The following is a 21,368-nucleotide window of genomic DNA, read 5'->3' as shown; positions in this document are numbered from 1 at the left end:
CGGTTTGTGGTTTCTGGTCACAAACAACATGTATTATCACGTCTAGCCTCCAACATACCCTGTTTGGCAACATATTGGTCTACAAAACAGTGATGTCGTAGACAGGACGCGCCCTTGAGCGTTATTAAATAACAGTCTGGAGAAATCAGTTAATTACCTAAACCATCTACTTATCAGTAATAATGTAGAAACCTGCATCATGTTACAAGTACATATCTCAAACCCATTGTGACAGTGCTAAAATACAAAGCGCCTGGAAGCTCAATTAAATCCCAGGTAAAGCACTGACAATTAAAGTGCCCGTCGTGCATAGTAAAAACGCCCAGGCACATCCTAGTTAAGCATTACCCCTTAAAAAGGCCATACGGGAGACTTGTGTACAATGCTTTAATGTCATTTTAGCCATACTTGAATATAGAGCAATAAAGAGCTAAAAAGCAAACACAAGTAAAGGAACGACATTAGAAGCGCCCATCGCCCCAAATAAAGGACACTAAAGCCCGCCCTAGTTGAACATTATCTTTTCCTGCGGCCACATTGGAGACACGTGATTGTATTGTATTGTATTGTAATTGCATTTATATAGCGCTTACTACCCCTGACAAGGCATGGAAGGGCTTTTTGGGCGAGTAGCATCCTCTATGGATTAGTCTTTAATTAGTATCGTGAAACATGCGAGTACATTTTAAGTGGTGGATAAGTTTATCAGTTATTTGGCTTTGGAATGATAGCGGAAGGATAGAGGAGGAAAAAGGTTTGTATTTATATAGCGCTTGTTGATGCACGCTATTCAGGAAGCCTACAAAGGATTAATGCAGTGCTTAATTTGTAAAATATGAAGTGCAGGTGCTCAAATGTTTGTCGGAGACCACACCCACTTTTTCTGGCTCCACCCACTTACTATATTAGCTCCACCCACCTCTTCAACGGGTCCGAGCCAGGGCGGTGATAATAATAACCCTTTTACATATCCCGGCTGCACCCTTCCATGTGAACATACTGTGAACTGTGGTGCACAGCCCATCATAGTAGGCTTCCAGGCCTCCCACATCATACCAGGTGAGGCAACAGAGTGTTTGTTGAAGGTCAAATAATCCTGGAATCCCTGAGCCAGACCCTGTGTGAAACACCGGTCTGTGAGGTGCCACACGTTGAGCCTCCACACTGGGCTAGGCCCCACACTCTGAGAGCCAAAGTGTAGCATTACTGGGGTGTGGTCAGAGATACACCTGGGCACAATGAGGGAACCAGGCAATTGAGTCAGATCAGTAGCAGGGAGTAACGGTAGGCTATTTTGGGATCGTATCTTGTGTGTTGCCAACAGGTGAGGGTAAAACCAGTCATGGGGGTTCCATGTCCTCGACGCGTCACAAAGCACCAGACCTACGACCCATTCTATCAGACCTGTCAATGTCCCCCTCCTGACCCACTGGCTGGATTCAGCACATCATTAAAGTCACACCTTTTGAGGGTGATTCTCTATGGTAATTTTAGTATCACATCTCACACTTCGTTCTAGCTGGAGGAGGGCGAATATACGTTCTGAGGGGATGGATTGGGCAACCTTCAAAAGGGAACCTCTACCACCACATATCTACCCAGAGAATCGCTCATCACTTCGGATAACACCAGGGGGTAGGTTATGTACGCATCCTGTGGAGTTGCATTACAGTGGGCTGAAACATGCCCACCTGACCAAAGGGTTGAATCATTCCTCTGCACTTTTAATTAAGCCCATCAGGGGACAGGAGTAGAGTTTATTAGGGCACCAGAGAGGTATTTTTAGTCGTTCTGCGTCTCTGTACATAGCACTGCAAGGTTATTTTATCCACTTTTTCAAAATATTTCCCCCACGCCACAAGGCCTTGTTTGATATAGGACTCCACCACACCACACCACACATGGACATTTCTGGAGCCCCCATGCCTAGCAGGGCTGTAGCCCACCCCCAAGAGGTGGGAGGAGGATCCTATGATGAAGCCTGCCACCAGGCTGGTGGAGGGGGCTACCATCTTTAAAGGAAGACCGTTTTTAGCTCACAAAGCCCACTTATTTATTCAGTAATTTACAACCCACCTTGTGCAGAGGGTACCCGCTGTCCCCCTCGACCCTGGGAGAGTAACCCTGAGTGTACCCCAATAAACCCCTTGCAGTAGTTCAGTAATGTGAGACCACAACTGATGGACAGGCCTTTAGGTAGATAACAGGTCTCACTCACTTCTTTCGGTAACACACCATCACTTAGACATGACGTCATTGACATTCGATGTCACACCTGTCTTGTCTTCAGTTAACATACATCAATGTGTCATGCTATGAAAACCTGCACATAGACAGAGGCTTCCAAAGCTCCCCTAAAACAATCTAGAAGCTTCCTTCTTTAGCATCAATAAATGGACATTTTACAATCTGCTGATGATGCCAGCTGCACGAAAGCCTGCCTTAAAGGGTGTTCATGAGCAGAGGGCTATGGTGGTGTGAGGGCTTAAGGTGCGTGAGGGTCAGGGAAAGAAGAGGGGTTGTGGGAGTAGCGTGTTTGTTTCCAGCTGGGAGATGTTGGCCTCGCAGTAGAAATGTTCTGAGTTGTATGCACAAGAGCGTCCAGAGCTGAACGAGCGTGTAGCCTGAACCCTTCTTTAGAAGTGCCCTAGCCCGGGAGGCCATTGATTGGATGGGCAAAGAGAATGTTACTTGCTTGTCTACTGCCATGCGCCTCATAGAGAGATCCCTAGTTGGCATCCCTCTCACCCCTTGGAGGTGAATTCTCGACAGAGAGGCCAGTAGTGTAATGGGCAGTAGGTCTTTAGTGCCCAGTGCCTCAAGAGAGCAGTGGCTCCCTGGTTGCGTGTGCATCTAGTGTCAGGCCCCGTTGATACGCAATATAATCACTGCACCTCTGGAGCCTTTGGTGTGTCCTGCTGCTCCTGCATGCTTCATCTGCGCAGCTATATTTTTTAAATCATGATTTGGCCGCCGACCTACGCCGCCTACCCCAGGCCATCATGACCAGACCAATCAACATAATGATAAAAAAACAGTAATCACCGTCACTGTGCCTGCAGCCTGCCAGGCCCTGCCTCACCTGCGCAGCCAGGCCCTGCCTCACCTGCGCAGCCAGGCCCTGCCTCACCTGCGCAGCCAGGCCCTGCCTCACCTGCGCAGCCAGGCCCTGCCTCACCTGCGCAGCCAGGCCCTGCCTCACCTGCGCAGCCAGGCCCTGCCTCACCTGCGCAGCCAGGCCCTGCCTCACCTGCGCACACCACTCTTTACCTGTTGATTTTCGTGTTGGAGATTCTCCGGCTGCAATAAAATGCTGCGTTTAAGGCACTCTGTTGTTTTGTGGTCCCAAGTCTGCGCTATATGAAATACTTCAACTAAACGAATGTATGGAAGATCTAAAATAAATAAATGAAAGACTTGCGTCATGCGTACGTTAGTTCAGCGGTTAATGTACTCGCTGCGGTGATCTGGGCTCTACATGTTCCTTGCCAGCACCCCTGTTTGACTCAGCGTTTTTGAGTTCATTGTGTGGTGGGATATATTACTTTTTAATTGTATACAGTTCTGCAAAAATGCAAATTGCCACAGCAAGCACCTTTCAAGAAAACAAGCTGTTATTACTATTTCAGGACAGATCCTTGCCTGACCTGCCCGACTCAGAATGCCCACTTCTGGCTAAGCGAAGCAGTTTCTGTGCTTTTTCCCCACAGATTGGTAAACTCCTATTTCACCTAACGGGTTGGGAGGCAAGGTGGGTGAGAACAATTTTCACATTCAGACCCTGGTGACACATCCAATATTAGGGTCTCAAAGGAAAGACCTTGAATATCATGCTGCCTTAATACACAATACAGCTCAGTGGGTTGAGAGCCCACCCAGTGTGCCGACGGTCACACGTCTGAATACAAATAGGGCAAACTCAGTGTAACAAAGCAGCGTTGGGTGAAGGGAGCTGATTGAATCAGATCACAGTTTTAATGTCTCCAGGCTCACGGTGATGCAACCGGCTTCAAGAAGTATGAATTGTAAAACATGAAGAAGAGCCAGGCTTGCTTTACCTGCAGTCGGGCAGTCTAGTGGAATTATTTCTCAATGTAAAAAAAAGTAACATACCAGGTCCCGACTTCCGCTACTTTGAAGGGCAGCATTGAAGTAGTTCATCAACCACCAGTGGATACTCGGTGGTCGGTGAGGTGAGGGCGTACGGGTATGCTGGGGCGGGCATGCCATGGCAAAATGAAAGCAGCGAATGCGCGCGCATTCAAATCTGCGCATGCGTCGCTGCCTCTGCCGCGCACAGCCCCAAACCCCCGCAGAAGACCGGCAAAGGCGCCCTGCCCAACTCAGTGTCCCGCCCACTGAGCCGAGTGGGCCAGCAACACTGATCCGCGGCCGGAGAAGTGAAAGTGAGGAGAAAGGAGGAGATGAGAGAATCTGAGTCAATCACGTGACATCACGTTGTCACCATTTAAGCCGCAAGTAAGTGTTTTACCAGTACAACAGAACTTAAACTAAGCAAGTTACAGCAGAAGCACTAACGGTACTACAGAAGGCGCAGCACAGCACAGCACACGCTCTCTGTGCCAGTGCCATGACTCATTATCAATTACTGATGGTGCACTTAATGAGCGGCACTGTAGACCCGGCCCTGATAATTAGGTGCCGGTGCTAAGCACCGGCAAGCTCCGGCTCAAATTAAGCCCTGGATTAATGGTGAATTAATATGGAGAAATATGAAGTAATTTCAGTGGTGGATATTAGTCTGTTACTTGGAGTGAGAAGGATAGCGGAGGGATAAAAGGGGAAGAAAGGGGGGGCGTGGTTAGCAGCCAACGATGGCGGCCGCAGCTTAGGAGAGCTCCCACAGTGAGGCGGCGTCCCCCATTAATCCGTCGATATTATCCGCTAATTTTGTCAATCTGCCGGGGCGGACTGGCTTGGGCGACCGAGCGGCATTCACCGCAGCAGTTTAGGGACGGCGGCGACCCTGCATCCGAAAGTACTCCGAAAGTGAGAGGAGGGGCCTGTTATCCTCCTTGGAGCAGCGGAGTGGCAGACGGACTATACCCGGGCGGAAGTGGACCACCACCGGGCATCGGCAACCGGAAGTGCCGGACCTCCGTCCACACCACCTACAAGGACCGAAGCCGCCACCGCGGACTGCGGAAAGATCAGCGGCGGACTATTCAGGACGATGCAGCCGCGAGCTACGACTACAGGGAGCCGCGGGCGGCGCCGCGGCTGGAGGGGCGGAGCCGCCATCTTGGGCTGCAGCTCGGTCCTGAGAGCGACGGCCTCCAGCGTCAGGCATAAAAAGGCGGTGCAGGTACTACTGTGGTGAAGGGGAGGTAGAAGTCGGGGGTGTGAGGGACGAACTGTAGCCCCAGCTGGCCCTTCGGGACTACCTCGGCGGGGCGTGAGGCACTCCGGTCCGGTGCACCGCGAGGGAATACGAAACTCCCCCCCCCCCCTCACCATCCCATTGCTGAAGGAGTGATTAATCCTGACAGCAGGTAAAGCACGAAGTGGACTTAAGTGGCAGGCTCAAGAACAGTGGGACACATACACGCCGGGCGGAGCCGACAGCAGGCACCAGGTACCCTACTCACGTTAGCCGGTCATTTGTGTATCATCGCATGGTCCGGAGGAACACACGCTGCGACGAGGCCCGGAGGTGACGGAGAGGAGTGCATGGTTGGGAGGAGGGCGGGGGAGACACCCCAGCCGCCAACGGACTACACAAGAGCCTGATCGAACCGATGCCGCTCCCGGCCGGTGCAAGGGGTAACCTATAACACGCGCACGGTGGTACGGTGCAGTTCCTGCATAAGAATCACGAGTGATACTCCTCCATTGACAGGGTGACACGGCCCGGTTGATACAACAGCACGTATGTGGGTGATACATCATGTCAAATAGAGGCCCCAGACACGGCTCAACACAGGCTAAGCTGGACAAATTCGCCTTTGAAAAACAAACGCCCCCCCAAGAACAGCGCAAACTTACGGGAAAGATGGCGGAAACTGAAGGATCGAAGAAGGCTACCCTGGATGATGTTCTGGCAGCATTGGCTCGGGTGCAGGAAACTGTAGGGACGACTGCAACTGAAGTCACTCTGATACGTGCGGACCTCCAGAAGATGAACGAGAGGGTGAAGCAAGTTGAAGTGGTAACCAAGTCCTTGGTCGAGGACGTATCGGAGCTACAAATCGCAATGGGTAAACTGCAATCGGATAATACACTGCTTAGAGAAAAGCTGGACGACCAGGAAGGACGCTCCCGGAGGAACAACGACCGAATTCTAGGGGTACCGGAGTCGGACACTACAGGGGCGATGGACCTCTATGTGGAGGACCTGATCAAGAACCAGCTTCAGCCCAAAGGACTTTCGCATTTCTTTTCTGTGGAAAGGGCCCACAGGGTGCCAGGGGGAAAGCCGAGGACTGGAGGCCCACCGAGACCGATACTGGCAAGACTTTTTAACTTCAGAGACCGAGACGCCATCTTGCAGGTTGCCAGAGTGGCCCCACCCATCCAGATTCAGAATTCCAGAGTGTCCTTCTTCCTGGATTACACGGCGGAGGTCTCGTGGATAAGGAGAACTTTTCTTGAGGTGAAAAAAACACTAAGGGACAAAGAACTGCCATATTCAATGCTCTTCCCCGCCCGGCTCCGAGTAGTGGCCGACGAAAAGGTATGGTTCTTCGACTCCCCTGATGCGGCCAGAGACTGGCTGGAGGGTTGGCACACTACGGACCGGCCCCGAAAAACTCACAGATCGAATCACGGATGCCGAGAGGACAGTCAGACGGGGTCGCAAACATCTGACAGAGGAGGAACAGGAGGCTTGCCGACCCTAGGACTCACGGAAACTGGTGGAGCAGAATGACCGGGAATAGACTGGGCAAGTGTGGTCGCTGTCTCTGATCAATGGACCTAACGTTCTACTGCCACAGTTGGACGCTGGCCTGATTAGCCCCGGTGACGAGCAGGGATGCCGCCTGCTCGGGGAGGTGCTCTCCCCCCTACGCGCAAGTACTCTGGTTTTGGGATGGGATAAGCACTCTGCTCAGTTGGGGAGGCGGGCAGTTGGAAGTCCGTTAAGCAGGGAGGCAGGGAGGGGGGGGGACTGTTTTGAAGTTGTTTGGAACACACAGGTTTGGTCGAGGAAAATTGTGATGCACGTAGGAGGTTTAATAACGGTTGGATATTCACGACGAAGGGCTAGCTCCTCTATGGGGATCCTATGCACTTTACTGAATGGCTGCATAGATAGCTTTTGTGCTATGTCTCAGGTTGGTTACACCGACACTTTCACACCCACGAATGGCAGAAGACACACCACTCACTACAGAAGGGGTTGACCCGGGCCCGCGAGGCCTGACCCTAAAAATACTGACATGGAATGTGCGAGGGCTGGGTGATAAGGTGAAAAGGGGACTAGTGCTTACCGCGCTGAAAAGGCAGAAACCCACGATAGCACTACTACAAGAGACGCACTTAACAGGGGGGGGCTTCCAAGGCAATGGATAGGAAAGGATATAAAATGGTAGCACACTCCGAATTTACGTCCGGATCTAGGGGAACGGGTATCCTACTCCAAAAATCCTCCAAGTTCATTCCCTTGCAAACTAAAACTGATGACCTAGGATGCTTTGCTGCGCTGCAGGGACAATTTGGTTTTCGTATACATTCCCCCCGCACTCCACTCAGTGCAGCTACCGAAACTGGCGGATTTCTTACTGACCCTTCCTGAGGGGGATGTAATTCTTGGGGGGGACTTCAATGCCATCATAGATACTCAATTAGATAGGTTCCCGGCACTGCCTCCTGCAGGGGGGCCCTCTTGCTTCCAGCGCTTCCTGACGGCGATGGGCCTAGTCGACATATGGAGACACACCCACCCTCAGGCTAAGCAGAACACCTTTCACTCTGCGGTGCATGGCAGCATGTCGAGAATTGATCACCTCCTGCCCCTAGGAAATGGCATCCAACATGTAGACACTATAGAAATTCACCCATGGGGCATCTCGGACCACTCCCCGATCACACTGACGATATCCACACAAGAGACGGCACGTGCACGGGTCTACCCCATACACGCTTCATACCTCAAGATTCCCCAAGTCCGCAAGGCACTCAAAAAGACGACACTGTACTTCACTGAAAACACGGGTTCAGTACGCTCCTCGGAAATCATATGGGAGGCATACAAGACAGTGTTAAGGGGCCAAGCCATGAACTCAATTACAGGCTACAAACGGGAACAAGCTCAAGAACTGACCGAATTGGAATTCACACTACAGGAACTGACAATAGCACATGAATTGCACCCCACCCCGACCTCGTCTCACACACTTAACCTCCAACAGCAGCTTTACACGGACCATTTGTGGACCCAGGTTAAGGGACATATAGCTGACACACAGAATAGAATTTACGAGGTTGGGGACAAGGCGGGCAAGATACTGGCCTGGCTCGATAAAAGAGGAGGCAGCTCCAGAGGAATTCAACAAGTGAGGGATAGCCGGGGAGTGCTTCACATGAACCCGAAACGAATAGTAGAGACGCCCGCGACCCACTTCGAAGGGGTTTATACCCCTGAGCAAGTTGTAACGCCTGAAACGGCCAGAGCAGCCTTAGAGCGCATTGAGGTCCAGACACTATTTTTGGGGGTGACAACATAATTAGACGCAGACATCACGGAGGATGAGATCCAACGGGCTATAAATGCCTTGAACCCGGGCAAGGCGCTCGGACCGAACGGCATACCCATAGAATGGTATCAATCGGCATCGGAGAGCCTAAGTACGCATTTACTAGCAATGTACAAGGAATGTTTGGAGAAGGGGATACTTCCACCAGATCAGAGATTGGCCACGATCGTAGCTATCCCCAAGCCGGGGAAGCCACCGGAGGAATGCTCCTCATACCGGCCCATCTTGTTGCTTAATGCAGAAACCAAAATCCTCGCCAAACTCTTGTGAACAGAATTCTTCAGCATCTGCCTGACCTCATACATCCGGACCAATCCGGCTTTATGCCACACAGAAACACAGCGCTGAATCTACGCAGGCTACATGGGGCGCTGGCTAGGGCGGACTCGTTATCAACACAAGCGGTGATCTTGAACCTGGACGTCAGAATGGCTTTTGACCTCGTAGAGTGGACTTACTTGTTTGAGGTCCTGTCTCGTTTGGGGTTCGGCCCCAAGTTCATTGCTTGGATTAAGTTATTATATGCAGACCCGGAAGCGCAGGTGGCGGCGACCGGCCATATCTCACGATCGTTCCCTCTGGGGAGAGGCACTCGACAGGGTTGCCCCCTCTCGCCGTTGCTCTTTGCAATTTCCCTGGAACCACTAGCCACCTTAATAAGGACCTCCCCGCTACTAACGGGGATACGCTGGGAGGAGGGCTGGGAAGACCGGCTCTCCCTCTATGCAGATGACATGCTAGTATACTTAACAAACCCGGAACAGGGGATTACGGCGCTCCTACATCTTTGTGATAGCCATGGTACAGTGTCGGGGTATACGTTAAACTGGAGCAAGTCCGAGATGTATGTCCTGAAGGGTCCGGCTCCAATGCTACCGCTGGAATGCCCCCTAAGGGCTGCTGGCTCCTCCTTTAAATACTTAGGTATCCATGTTACGAAGGACCCAACGGAATTTATGGATAAAAATCTGGGACCTCCTCTGGCACGACTTAATCAAGATGTTCAGTTTTGGGCGGGACTGCCCTTAACGCTACTGGGGAGGGCAGCATTGTACAAAATGATGTCCCTGCCCCGATTTTTGTACATACTCGAGAATACTCCCTACCCGGTAAATCCGAGATTCTTCCAAAAAGTCGCAGCATTGCTTTCGACCCTGCTATGGGGGAATCTCCCGGCACGCATTGCGCAAACCAAGCTACATAGGGGCTGGTATGATGGCGGCATCGCACTGCCTAATCTGAAATTATACTATTGGGCGGCGCAACTGAAACCCATCAACCATTGGTTGCATACTCCGCAGGATGAACCAGCGTTTCGAGCGGACAGGGCGCAACTGGGTACGGCTAGTCTACTGGCTCCGTTGTACGACCAGAGCAAACTACACAAATTGGTGGGGCCCATGAGACTAACAGCGACGCTGTGGCATACGGCGACAGCGGCACTAGGATGGAAGGGGAGACTGACCAAACTTACTCCACTGTGGGACTCTCAAACCCTGGGTAACATGAGAAACAGCAGGGGTTTCTCACACTGGGATACTATAGGGATATCCACGGTGGGGGACCTCTGGGAAAGGGGAGGTGTGATACCTTTTGCTAGGTTGAGGGAGTTATACGGCATGGGAGAGAGGGAACTGTACAGGTACATACAGATACAGCATGCATTGCTCGCAGTCATACCCCCGACACCGAATTGCCCGAGTCCTCCCCGCTCGAGGACCGCCTTCTCACGGAGTTTATGACAGAACGCGCGACATCACTCACATACCGTAAACTACTTAACAATCTACCGGACCCAATGACCCTACTGAAGGAGAAATGGGAGGGTGACACCTGTGAGATGGATGAACAGGAATGGAACGAGGCGATGGCATCGCCCAAGGAAGTAGGCATCTCAGCAAGATTGAGGCTAGTGCAACTAAAAGTTTTACATAGGATATATTACACTAGGACACTGTTACACCGCATTAATAGAGCACAACACCCTTACTGCTTGCGTGGGTGCGGGGAGGAGGGCACATTTTACCACACTATATGGGACTGCCCTCTTGTCCAGGAGTTTTGGAGGCAAATAATGCGAACGCTGTCACAGGCGCTGGAGATCTCATTGTTACCCGAACCACGAAGGTGCCTATTAAATGTATGGGAACCTACTGACTTGTCCAGGCACGGTCGACTTTGGGTCACGGTGGGATTGATTATAGCAAAACGAGACATAGCACAGAAATGGGGGGCGGCAGACGTACCAACAAAGACACAATGGTGCCTTAACATGGACAGAGTAATGGTTACAGAGAGAGCGGTGTACTCTGGCAGAGCGTGTCCGGGGAAGTGGAATAAAATCTGGACCAAGTGGAACGAGTATAGGGGGGAGATTTGTGATCCCTTACCAGTGGATGATCAAGACTTGTCGGATGAAGAGGGGGACGAGCTGTAGCACGCTTCATGGATACGAAAGGTCAGGGGGACCACGGAAATCAACAGCACCGAGATACTAAAGGACAGGTCCGAGGGTTGATGAGTAGGGAACCAGGAGAATTGCGTCCGAGGGAGCCTGACTATTCCCACAAACAAGTTCCAGTGAGAGGGGTGGTGGGACCAGGTAATGGGGACTCTAGGGAGGGGCCTCTATACTTAGCTGATGCGACCGTTTAGACGAAATGCTTGACCATAATGTGATCCCTCAAGGGTTTTCTTTCTTTTATGTTGTTGTTGTTAGAAAAAAAAACCAAAAACATGTGCCAATAGGCAGAATATTGACTGTACTGTACCTTTTATCTGATGCAATTTAGTGGCGATGCATGAAATACCTTGCTGATCCCAGTCTGATTTCACTGCATATTGACGGCAAGAATGTGATGGCGGCCGGCCCTGGGGGTTGTAGGCCTACAGCTGTGTGAACTTGAAGGTGCAATAAAAGTTTTTGGAAAAAAAAAAAAAGGGGGGAAGAAAGATTTGCATTCATATAGCACTTGTTACCCCTGATGGGTGTTGAATCGCTTTTCTGGCGAGTAGCACGCCACTCCGGAACCCATAAAGGATTACTGTTGAAAATTAGTATAGTAAAAAAAATATGAAGTAATTTGAGTTGTCAATATGTTATTCAGTTATTTGGGTAGTATATTAGTATAGTTTAATGTGGACTTTGAGAAGTGAACATGTTAGTCTGTTAATTTCAATTGAAAAGGATAGTGGAGGGATAAAAGAGTGAACAATTAATTTTTTTATTTTTTAGGTCTTAGGAATAGTTCCAGAGTTACTGGAAAAGTTCCTTGCTAAGTACAACCAAGTTTAAATAGCCATGTAAATTGGGCAACTCCGATCAGCTGTGTAATCGGTAGATGACGACGTAAAAGCTAGACTGCCTACCCCGGGATCCATGTTTGCATATCCCAAACCTTTCAATGGCACGTTTACTTCTAGGCATCAGTCTTTCCACTTTATAAAAGGACATGTCTGATGGTAACATCAATAGTCCGAATGTCACTTCATAAAATATAAAAAATATAATATATTTTTTTAAATACAACACCATTACTAAAACCATTTCATTCACAAATTAAACTACTCATGTCAAAAGGAAGGACAGAAAAACTCGAACCTTGCTCGCAAATATTCTGACAACCCTGCTCAATGAGCTGTGCTACACGAATCCTACCAGGAAGGTCAGATCTCATGGCCTGTTATTGTACATCTTAATCGTCTTCTTGAACCAAAAATAGATGCAGTAAGATAAGTCCAACGTTTCCACAAAGAAAGGTCACTATCCATAATATAGTGATAAAGCAGAAAGGGGAAGTTATTTTAATAATCAAAAGGATAGAGGGACACGACCCCTGTCTATGGGTACAATAATCAGCGTTGCTCAGAGTGCTGTGCTACCCTAGCTTCACTGTATAAACAGTCTTACATTTCCTATTTTATAAACTTGTGCAGCCAGTTATGTCGGGCGGAAAAATTCAACAATTAACAATTATTGGACAGCTTCACTCGGGGTGACAAATGCAAAAACAACAATTGATGGACAGAATACAGAACAATGTTGTTGGACTTGGCCCTTTTTGCAGATTCACCCCTAAACATTTTGCATTTCTCCCAGTCTTTTTCTCTGTGTAGTGTTAATGGGTTTAGGCCTCTGGGCACTTTTGCACTGTGGTTCAGGGTCAAGTGTGTGCGCTCTGTGTTACATTTAGTGAGAGTTGCCTGCCCTCCCATTGGAATGCATGGGGGATTTCCTGCTCGGTGTGTGTCAGTGGTAATTCCTGTTATGAGAGGAGCAATATGGTCAAGTCTGGTATGTATGAAATTGTGAGGATGAATGTTGTGCAATGATGTGCGCAGATTTATTATGACTGCAAGAAATGATACTTTTAGAAGTTGGCATTTCTGTGCGCTACGTATCTGCCTGCCTGATGTGTATCGGGTGTCGGGTTTTGAAGGGACAGGGCAGGCTGAGCCGGACCTGGATTGAATGGAGAGATCTGCAGTTGGAGTATGGGGATGGGTGACCCTTTGATCTGAGCAGGGCTGTGCCTGGCAAAGTGAATGATGGCTCCACCTCCCACTGTGTGTCTGATGGCAGACCCCCTCTTCCTGAAAGGCAGGATGCGGCCTTGTAAACAAAGTGCTCCAGTACCACACCGAACTGGTTCTGGCTTGGTTCAGTGACTTGTGACTTTTGAGAACAAAGACTTTGGTTGATATAAATATAGGGGCTGTGACCCCATGAGGTTGTTCAGTACTTGCGGCAGAATCCTGCCGGGCGTGCTGCTGCTGAGGCCCGGGGGGGAGGGGGGTTGTCATGAGGGCTTGCCTCCCTGGGCCCTGCATTGCATTGTCTCTAAAGACTTGTTGAGAACTTTTACTTTGCGTGTGATACTTCTGGATGTCAAGACGAACCTCTGTCCATGTAACTAGAGGGAAAGGACTCTGAAACTTTCATCTTTCTTGCTGAAGCAACTACCCAAGGGCCTGATTTGAGCTTGCCTCCTGTCGAAGCCTCAGGGACATTAGACTTCACCCATCACATGTCCGGATTCCTATTTGAGGGGGATTCTACTCACAGGTGAGGCCTTTGTTGAGAATTCCAGAGCCTCAGGTTCTACTCCGGGGAACGCGGGCTGAAAGTCATCGTTATCGCTATTGTGGGCCGCCGCAGCTGAGGAGCTGTGGCCACTGAATGCCCGCATCTGCATGTGCTACCAAAGTCATCTTTATCGCTATTGTGGCCGCTGCAGCTGAGGAGCTGTGGCTGCTGAGTGCCCACATTTGCCTGTGCTACAAAAGTCATCGTTATCGCTATTGTGGGTTGCTGCAGCTGAGAAGCTTTGGCCGTTGAGTGCCCGCATTTGCCTGTGCTACCAAAGCCATCGCTATCGCTATTGTGGGCCGCTGCACCTAAGGAGCTGTGGGCGCTGTGTGCCCGCATTTGCCTGTGCTACCAAAGTCATTGTTATCGCTATTGTGGGCCACTGCAGCTGAGGAGCTATGACCCTGAGTGCCCGCCTTTACCTGTTTTACTAAAGTCATCGTTATAACTATTGTGTGCCGCTGCAGGTGGGGAGCTGGTGCCGCTGAGATCCCTCATTTTCCTATGTTACCAAAGTAATTGTTATCGCTATTGTGGGCCACTGCAGCTGAGGAGCTGTGCCACTGAGTGCCCGCATTTGCCATCCTACGAGAATCATCGCTATCGCTATTGTGGGCCGCTGCAACTGAGGAGCTGTGCCACTGAGTGCCCGCATTTGCCATCCTACGAGAATCATCGCTATCGCTATTGTGGGCCGCTGCAACTGAGGAGCTGTGCCGCTGAGTGCCCGCATTTGCCGTCCTGCGAGAGTCATCGCTATCGCTATTGTGGGCCGCAGCAGCTGAGGAGCTGTTGCTACTGAGTGACCGCACTAGTCCCCACTTCGAGGATCTTGTTACCACCTGCGGGTGCCACGTGGGGCCCGCCCTTATGCCCTTTCCCAGGATTATCGCGAGTGCATGCCACAAACCGCTACCGATGGGAGCTGTGGCCACTGCGAGTCTGCCTGTTCTCACCATGGCTTCCTTGTGATGCTGCTTGCCGTGCCCCTTTAAATCTCGGGTACATTGTGCACCACCGGGTCGCGTGGACCCTGGCCTCAGACTAAGTTCGTTCCACACGCTTTTTCAGTGCCTTTATTGCTTTTGAAGTGAATCTGTAATTATGTGCATTGTTGCTCCTTGGGTGCTTTTAGCCTTGTGTTCAGTCTACATAAAGAAAAGGCATTTGAGCCCCTGTGAGAAGGCCAGTTGGCCAGGGGGACTGTTAGGTTTATAGGGGGCCAGGCCCTCATGTGATTTATGTGGTGCTAGGAAATGGGATGCATGTATTATGATTTACGCACCCTGATTTATGCCCTCAATCTGATTTTATAGTTATGAGGTTGTGCATACTGTGTTTATGTTTGAGTTATTTCCTACTGTGAATTATACCCCTAATGTGAGTTATGCTGGTGAGGTTGGCGCAGAATGTATTTCACGCCTAAAGGTGATACTGTGCATAATATGATTTGTGTTACGGGATGATGCTGAGTACAGTGTTTGCCAATAATTACTGGTAGTGTTCTACTGTCTATTGTATGTTCTACATTTACTATCTTTAATAAGTGATGGTTCAGACAGTGTCCCATTGTGGCCCTGTCATGTATGTATAATCCCCTGTAAATATTGCCCAGTGCCAGGTGGCACAGTGTATGTTGTGTGATTACTATTCTAATGTGTTTTATTATAATACAAAGGCTATTTTGTGTGGAGTTCCTTTTCTGGTGTGCCTAGTATGTTTTTGCTGTGTGTGTGTTGCACAAACGCTTTACACATTGCCTCCGGGATTAGCTTGACTACTCGTGCCAAGCTACCAAGGGGGTGAGCAGCGGTTATCTTTGGCGTGTGACTCCCTTACCCTGACTAGAGTGGTGGTTTCTGCCTGGCTTTGGCGTAAGCCTTAGCCAACCAGAAATACCATTTCTAACAAATGTCATGCATTCACCCTAGTACAGAGATCTGTGCCTAAATCCATCGTTTTTTTGCTCTCCATGCAGTTTGGCCCCTGCCATATGCAAATCAGTCTTGACCCTGTGCCCAATAGGAACAGTCCAGCCCGAACTGCCAGGCCAGGTCCTTCCTGGACTCGAAACAAGCATCCAAGGACCAGTTGCGGGCTTTCAGCCCTCATCAGCCAGGATAGCTTGACTCCAGTGGAATGGAGAGCACGGGACCCACGTCTGGGCACACCCATCCCACTCGGGGTGAGAAATGTAAAAACAACAATCGAGGGACAGAATGCAGAACAATATCATACATTCACCCCAGTACAGAGATCTGGGCCTAAATCCATTGTTTTTTTGCTAACCATGCCATTCCAGTTTGGCCCCAGCCATATGCGCCCAATGGGAACAGGCCAGTTCGAACTGCCAGGCCAGGTCCTCCCTGGACTGGAAACAAGCATCCTAGGACCGGTTTTGGGCTTTCAGCCCTCATCAATCTGATTGCTCGGTGTCAGCTGCCAAGGGTTGAGCAAGGAACTAATTTATATAGACCCTTTTACGGCCCAGAACTGTGTCAGAGGCCTTGTTACTGAGAGTAGTTGTGTACTTATCACCACCAACAAATCACCTTCCAACAAGCACTAAAAGCTCCCTACGGGTTCCTAGCTGAGAACTGAGGTCAACTTGCGCATCCAAAGAAGCTGTGTATTATAACTCCTCGTCCTACCTCAAAAGGTGCACTTCCTGGGGATAAATAGAAATTCGAAAAGCAAAGAAGGCTTGGTGCTTGAACTACAGAAATTCAACAAGCAGAAAACACTTGATCAATCCTTCTCCAGGGCAGCTCACAGATTCTGGAATGTCATCCCTGTGGAATTAAAGATGACTGTCTCAGACATCTACTTCAAGAGAATATTGAAAGAACTTTTAATTAACTTATTTGTTCCTTAACATGGTGCTGCAGCCACCCCCTTCATGTATCGAATCACAAAGACTGACTATAACTCACACATGATCTGTCATGTTTTGCCTTTTGATAGGATAATTCTCCATGCACACTTTCAATTTTATGATACACATATTGATGTATGATAATGTTCTATGGTTCCTACTTAGTCACACACTCTGCTACTGTAAAGCTCTCTGATGTCATTCTGATGTGGTCTGGTATGTCTAAAATAAATTTCTGTCCGCACCCTACTTTGGAAAGTCAGCATAGTGCCTAACTCTCTTTACAGTTGTCTGGCTGCTATAGACTTGGGGACTGCATCACATAACGTGGTACATGCGTGACGCATGGCTCTCATAAAGATTTATGAAGCCACACAATGCTACCTTGTGTGATCAGGAGTAAGAGACGCATCGCAAATCATTTCTTTGCCTTACTCTGCACCCGGGAAGTGTTCCATGGGCGTTGCAGTGGGTTTTCACACATAACATCTGTGGAATTTGACGCTGACCCAGATTTACAAAGTGATGTGAACCTAGGGAAGTGTCAAATCTGTATCCATCCCGAGGTGAGGGATAATGAGGAGAAATATGTCAATATCTCTCCTTGTTTTTTCCTCTTTCTATGTGTGCTGTGGTTGTAGGTTGGAACAATGCATGCAACTACCACACATGCCTTTACAACGAGGTCACTACCACGCATGATCCAGTACCACGCACGTCATTAGCATGCATGTCATTACAACATACATTCATAAAGGTTCATTATAAATGCCTTTAACTCACATTCACTTACCACGCATACCAGTACAACTCAAAAAAGTACAACTAATTATTCATATAGGCCGCACTATGTTACTGTTGAGTTTAAAATATGTACAGTTTGAAGTTGTTTTAAGTAATATGTAAACCGAACACACAAATGTATGTCGATTATGACATTAAAATAAACTTAGCAGCTGTAGTAAATAAGAGAAATTCCTGAGAGAAGATAGCCAAAAAAAGAGAAACACTGCCACCTAGAGAGACAAGTAAGTAATCATGCACGACCTTTGAGGCAAACATAGACTTTTTTTTTGTGTTGAAATTGTTTATTAAGAAAATTTCAAATAAATCACAAATGCAGATATATATGCAGAGGAAGAAATGGAACACAGTATAAATGAGGAAAACATTCATAAAATATAACAAAGGAGGCATAAAGCAACACATCCTCTAGTATTCATAAGACAAAATTTAGGGTAAAAAAGAAAAGGAAAGAAAGAGAGAAGAAAGGAAGGAGAAAAAGAAAGAAAAAGAAAAGGAGCCCCAGAGTAACAAACTAGTTGTGAAGAGAGATGGAAGCAAGAAGAATGATAGGAAGTGGAAAAGAGAGGAGGAAGAGAGAGTAAGTATGGAGGAGGCGGGTCTGTGGTTTAGTAAACTTGGAAAGGCCACGAAAGTCATGTAAAATTATATTTGCAGAGGTAAAGGGTAAAGGCAGTGACATAGAATAAGCCAAAGTGTTTCGTACAAAAAGCCAGAATGATCTGGTACGAGGGTACTCACATATAATGTGTGTTATATCACAGCCGGAAGCAGAACATCTCAAACACAAGGAATGCGAAAGTAACTTAGCATGATGTAATTTGACCGGAGACCAGTGCCATTCATGGAGAATTTTAAAAATACAAAATTTAAGGCGAGCTTCTCGAACACCCTTATGTAATCCTACCAAAATGAGATCCCATTGAGTATCTGAGCATGTCACAGATAGGCGTGTTTTCCATTTCAATTGAAGAGCTTTCGAAAGGGGTTGCGAAAATATAGGTTGCAGGAAAGTCTTATAAAGACCAGAAGTGACACCCTTAAAAGTTCCCCATAAATTCAGATAAGATAAAATAGGAGAAGCGGACAACAATTCAGGTGGGGAATTTAAATGTTTTGTGATAGCTTGCTGAGGATGAGAGTATTTACAGGATTGTGTGGGCGGTAGATGAAACTCCTCACTTAATTGGGAAAAGGATTTAAAATTGTCACCATGGAACAGTTGTTCCAGGGAATGAATGCCAGCTTCCTGCCATAAAGGCCAGGATACAGTTCGACCTTGAACCCGAATAGCCGAATTAGACCATATAGGAGCATTAAAATGAAGCCGCGAGTTAGATTTAAGGAGACGGTGACTTCTTTGCCAAGACTTAAACATGGCAGATAAGATAGGATTTTTGGGGTCAAGAGAACTGGAACTCTTGCCATATAAAAGGGACAAACCAGGGCCAGAAGCCAATAAATGGCGTTCAAGTGGCACCCATTGAGAGATGTCCTTAGACTTAGGTAAAAAGAAAGAAAGATGGGAAAGATGAAGGGCAAGGGAATAGTGCTCGATAGAGGGGATACCCAAACCTCCTTGCAATTGGTAGGATTTTAATTTAGCAAAGGTGAGACGCGGTTTAGCTGTACCCCATATAAAAAGTTTAATTTTTAAATCAATGGACCGAAGAGTAGCCAGAGGAATAGTCAAAGGGAGCATACCAAGAACATAAAGAAAACGCGGTAAGGTGACCATCTTAATTGCCTGAACCCGCCCCAAATTGATAAACCCAGGGCCTTCCATTTATCGAAGTCCCTTTGCATTTGCGTAATCAAGGGAGTTAAATTGTCTGCGACAACGTTATCCAATCCCCTATTAAGGAGTATTCCTAAGTATTTAAGCCGATAAGGTTGCCAGTGAAATGGAAAACCCGAGATTGCATCCTTTGTAGTACCAAGGGACATAGGTAAGGCTTCGCTCTTGTCCCAGTTTATCTTATAGCCAGAAAAAGAAGAAAAATCATCAATGATACGGAGGAGAGCAGGGAGGGATCGTGGAAGATTAGTAAGTGTAAGAAGAATATTGTCCGCATATAAATACATTTTTGACTGACCAATTAAAAGAGGAATACCCACCACAGCAGCCGATTGACGAATTGCAGCAGCCAGAGGTTCCATAGCCAAAAGGAAAAGAAGAGGGGAGAGTGGACAACCTTGACGGGTACCCCGTCGAATAGGAAATGAAGTAGTAAGGAAACCTCCACAGTTAACTTGGGCAGATGGGCTACCATAAAGTAGTCAAACTTTGGCTATGAATTGATCACCTAATCCAAATTTTTTGCATTATGGTAAAAAGGTAGTCCCACTCAATACGGTCAAATGCTTTTTCAGCATCTAAAGAAAGAAGTAGGGTATCATCGTCAAGATGCTTAGCGGACCATAGGGCATGGGAGAGAGTACGTAAATGATTGCGGGAGGAACGACCGAGAACAAAACCTACTTGGGAGTTATGGATTAAGGAAGGCAAAACTTTGCGGAGTCGTGATGCTAGAATGCTGGCAAGAATCTTAACATCAGAATTTAAAAGAGATATAGGACGATAACTACTACACAATAGAGGATCCTTACCAGGTTATGGCAAGACTGCTATGATGGCTTTGTTAGAGATAGAACCAAGAGAAGACTCCTCCACGGCTTCCTCAAAGGCAGCATGAAGAGTATCAAGCATACTCTGACCAGTCCATTTAAAAAATTCAGGAGGGAAACCCTCATCTCCCGGAGCTTTATGGTACGGTAAGGTAGATATAGCTGAAGAAATTTCCTCCTTCGTGATAGTTCCCTCAAGTAGAGCCCTGCCGTCATCGGAGAGCCGTGGAAGATGAACTTCATCTAGAAATTTAGACATCGCTATCGTATCTACCTGAGTGCCTGGGGAGTATAGAGATCTATAAAAGGAGTCGAATTCCTCAACTATCTCTTGTCTCACCACCACTTGATCTTATTGCTGGAATCGCCATAGCGACCTCCCATTGACGCAATTGCGCAGCCAATAACCGACCAGCTTTCTCTCCTTGTTCATAATGACGGCCTTTCATCTTTTGTAAGGCATATTCCGCCTTAGAAGTAAAAAGAGAATTGAGGGACATACGCGCCTGTTCCAATAACTTTCGGTTTTGGAGAGATGGTTGCGAAATATAATTGAGAGAGTCGGCGAATATCCTTTTCCAGTTCAATCTGCTTGGCAGCGTTCTTTTTATTATAAAGAGCAGCATCCCGCATAATTTGGCCTCTAATGGTTGCCTCACAGTTGCCCAAACCGTTAGTTTAGAGGAAACCGAATCTGCATTATTGAGAAGATAATCACGTAAGTGGGATTGCAAAAGAAGTTTACCCGCTGGCGTTTTATATTTGTTGATAATCAAACGCCACGATTTGCGCCCCGGACTCATAAGACCCAAATCTAGTGACAAAAGGACAGGAGAATGATCAGACATAGCTGCTTCTCAAATCTTAGAATCAGTACCCAGCCGGACTGAATCTTGCGAAAGAAGAAAGTAGTCAAGACGCGAAAACGTACAGTGAGTAGAAGAAAAAAACATATATTCTTTATCCTGTGGATGACTAAGTCTCCAGTGGTCAACAAGACCAGCGTCAGCAAGAAGGTCACCGAAGATGGCTAAGTCTGAAGCGTTGACAGTGTCAATGCAACCTGTTCTGTCAAGAGCAGGATCCAGTGCCAAATTCCAATCACCACCAATGAGAAATTGAGAAGCATTTATTATTTATTAAGAAGGCGATTTAGTCGAAGAAAAAATTGCTTTTTGGAACCAAGCGGAGCGTATACAGAACCAAGACAAAGGAAGGAATTGCCAAGCTTCAATTTAACGAAAACATACCGACC

The 21,368-nt window shown here is 47.9% G+C and overlaps 1 long non-coding RNA gene across 1 annotated transcript in view; it reads right to left on the bottom strand.

The window, feature by feature from the left end:
- The window catches only part of LOC144826362 (uncharacterized), a 90,633-nt gene extending 86,407 nt beyond the window's left edge, over nucleotides 1-4,226 (bottom strand). The window contains exon 1 of the long non-coding RNA XR_013609805.1: nucleotides 4,114-4,226. This is a non-coding gene — a long non-coding RNA (uncharacterized LOC144826362). The remainder of the gene's footprint in view (nucleotides 1-4,113) is intronic.
- Between the last annotated feature and the right edge of the window lie 17,142 nt (nucleotides 4,227-21,368).

The sequence above is a fragment of the Lissotriton helveticus genome, chromosome 3_2, assembly GCF_964261635.1.
Source record: "Lissotriton helveticus chromosome 3_2, aLisHel1.1, whole genome shotgun sequence".
NCBI lineage: Eukaryota > Metazoa > Chordata > Amphibia > Caudata > Salamandridae > Lissotriton > Lissotriton helveticus.
The sequence above is the reverse complement of the archived record's forward strand: the minus strand, read 5'-3'. Positions and strand labels throughout refer to the sequence as shown.